General features: G+C 37.8%; 1 long non-coding RNA gene across 1 annotated transcript in view; it reads right to left on the reverse strand.

Annotated features, from left to right (window-relative positions):
* LOC107081985 overlaps positions 1 to 2,497 on the reverse strand; it is a 7,242-nt gene extending 4,745 nt beyond the window's left edge. The window contains exon 1 of the long non-coding RNA XR_001481119.1: positions 2,426 to 2,497. This is a non-coding gene — a long non-coding RNA (uncharacterized LOC107081985). The remainder of the gene's footprint in view (positions 1 to 2,425) is intronic.
* Between the last annotated feature and the right edge of the window lie 733 nt (positions 2,498 to 3,230).

A 3,230-nucleotide genomic window follows, 5' to 3' on the forward strand; every position in this document is an offset into this window, starting at 1 on the left:
TGTGTTAAAAGTTGGACAATAGTGAACGTTGACTCCTGAATGAATGGGTTATCGATGAGGTGCAATGCACCAAACAGAGTATATGCCATTCAAATTACAACACATAGAGTGATCCTCTTTGGGGACCTAGGTAGTAAGATGTATACCATAAGCTCAATCTGCAAATTGCCCTCATCTAATGACTTTGTCATCATATTATCAGAGCTTTAGTACAATGTGAATAACCACTGGGTGAGGAGAGGGGCGGAGCCTTAATTCGACAACGGATAACTGAGGATTTGCACAGGCAGGATTCTTTAATTCATCATTAAGGAGATAACTCCTTCAGATTGGCATACTAGGGTGGTGATCCAAGACTGTACAGCAACCACCAAGAGAAGGATATCTTACTCACGAAGGAGGTTCTGACTGATTGCTGTACCCTGGATTGAGCTTTTCTATATCTGAGGCCATGAGTGGATTGTTTCCTGGGTCAAAGGTCAGTCTTTGCCTCAAGTGATGGAGTTTAAGTACCTAGGTGTTTTGTTTAGGAGTGATAGAAGGGGGGAGTGGGCTAGAGGGAGAAGGATATATGGACAGGGACCTTGCCTGCCATAATACAGACATTCTTCTAGTCTGTCATGGTGAAGAAAAGGCTGAGCCAAAAAGCAGAGTTCTCCATTTACTGGCCTGCCTGCAGTCCAAAAGAACAAGATCACATGTACACTGAAGAGCTTTGTCACCCCAGGTGAATTTAGAGTGGAGCCACTGATCCACACTGACCGTGAGCAGCCTAAAAACATGCTGGATAAACTATGGCTCTCTATTGTTGCCTTGACATTGGACAGGGAGAGTCACAGGGAAAATATCTGAGTTATTTCCTAAATGCCTTAACCTCATGACCTGAAGAGCAAGACTATCCCTAAGTGGATCTTATTAGTCCTGTACCATTTTACTATGTCTAAATACATAAAATCTAAATTGCTAAAATACCATGATTTAATAGAATACCAAATTGCAGTATTCATGTTCAAAGTAAGACATAGCCTAATGCCTGGGAATATACAAAATATGTTCTCTGAAAGGGAGGGAGGGTACGATTTAAGGGGAAGGGGAACTTTTAAGACCAATAGATGTAGAACAACAAGGAAAAGATTATGTTTATCAATTTGCGGAGTTAAATTGTGGAACAAACTAAATGAGAACCTAAAGCAATGCTCAAACATATTCCTTTTCAAAAAAAAATTACCAAGAAATTATATTCAAAAAGTATAGAGAAGAATTGTAGAAAGTTTTGTTTGTGTTTTTTGTTTTGTTTATTTGTATATATGTATGAAGGTATATGTGTATACATATTTATGTATGTATATGTGTAGGTAGGTATGTATTTATATGGATATATATAGCAACATAATTATAAATATTGTAAATTGAAGAAATACAAGAATTAAAGGGGTAGGAGCACATAAGTTTTACTTCTTTATACTCCTTTTCGCACATGTAACAGAGGTATATTAACTCAGGAAAGAAGGGTACCTTGTTTGTTGTTTTTCTCTCCAATGTTTAAACATTGTTTTATTGTTTTTTGTTTTTCTCTTGCATTTTCGAAATAAAGAATCCAATCCAATCAAATGTAAAACTGATTTAATGATCAGAAACAATAGCTGATTTAAGGTTTAATTACTGTACCAATTACGTTCTTAACTTCTCAAAGAACTTACCTGTGTCTGGTGTTTCTTTTGCATAAAAGTAGGCATTAATTATTTTCCATGTTTTATAAATTAATATGGGTATGATATGTATATACACATTTTATTTATATATCTGCTAGGATATGTGTTAAAGGGAAATACCTCTATGGGACCTCTCTAACGTATACCATCGCTGTAATACTCTATACCGTTTAGGAGTTACAAATCCCAGGATTCCAAAGGGTTGTTAACCTTTCCTAAACAGGGCTCCAGAGACGTCATTTGTCCTCGCCACGTCCTTCTTTTTAACACAACGTTCATCTCTGACATTTGACAGAACCCCGATCCCCGGGTTAACACAGGAAACACTAGATTTCCAAGCCTCACCCAGGGGACACAATGTTTTCAGGCTAAAAGGTAACAGATAAGCTTCTCCACACTTTAAATCTGCCAGACACTGACAGTAAGCAAGCAAAGTTTGGTTAGCTCATGTGTCACCATAGAGCCTGAACATTAGTCTGTGCCCTCTGGCTTTCAAGGGTTAAGAAATGTATGTGTTTCCCATATCCCTACTTGACCCAATGCTACCAAAGACATGTGGGAAAGAATTTATCCAAAATATTCTGCAGCTCTGTCCATACTGAGTATAAACACCAAGGACTGATTAAAGTACAGCATACAGTATCTGTTGAGAATATGTGAGAATATAGGTGTTTTTTTTTAATGTAGATGGAGGAGAAGTGAATGGTACTCACAGAACTCTGAGATGTTTAAGACCAGAGAAATCCATCTTGCTTATGATTGTCAGGTTGTTCTCATTCAGATCTCTGAAAAAAACAAAGCAAGAAAATCAGCCACGATATAATCTTTAAAAACGGCAAAATAGCAATAACTTTATTTTTGATATCTGTACACTTTAAAACAAAGCATAATTTAAACGTGTATTCTAAAAACTGACGACTGACTAGAAATAAAGGTTTTTTGTAGGGCTTTTTTTTCAAATAAGAGGGTCATGATTAAAAAAAGGTAGAAATCAGCATTGTTTGAATCAGCTACATTTCCTAGTCATTGGTATTACATCGGTATAAACAGGTCTGGTGTTAAGGATGGCTGTTAATTAGTGTTGAAACCAATACTGATACCAGTATAGGTCGCGGCAGCGAATACCATCAAATAGGGCACCGATACCATTTTGACAGCCAAAAGTTCATTCAACTATTGTCACCCATTTCAGGTAGGCAATAAGTCTACTGGATTCACTTTGTATTAGTCTTTTTCCTGCTTAACAAAGGTAGGCAGCAGCTTGACAAAGAAATGATGGCAGCTATTATGCAGTTCTTCATATATACACACACACATCAATTTCAAACAGATGGTACTGCACAGCCAGGTATCGGGTATCGGTAGCCTCGTGAGACCATCCTGATCTTGCGAGCTTTCAAGGTTTCACTCGCTGATCAGTCTGGCTACTTTCCGTTAAAGAAAATTTGGAGCCGTTCACCAAACGAACGTCCAATCAGTGCTGGCTTTGAGGCGGGTTGAGGTGTGACGCAACGAGAA

This window comes from Cyprinodon variegatus, unplaced genomic scaffold (assembly GCF_000732505.1).
Source record: "Cyprinodon variegatus isolate N-32 unplaced genomic scaffold, C_variegatus-1.0 Scaffold45, whole genome shotgun sequence".
Taxonomy (NCBI): Eukaryota; Metazoa; Chordata; class Actinopteri; order Cyprinodontiformes; family Cyprinodontidae; genus Cyprinodon; species Cyprinodon variegatus.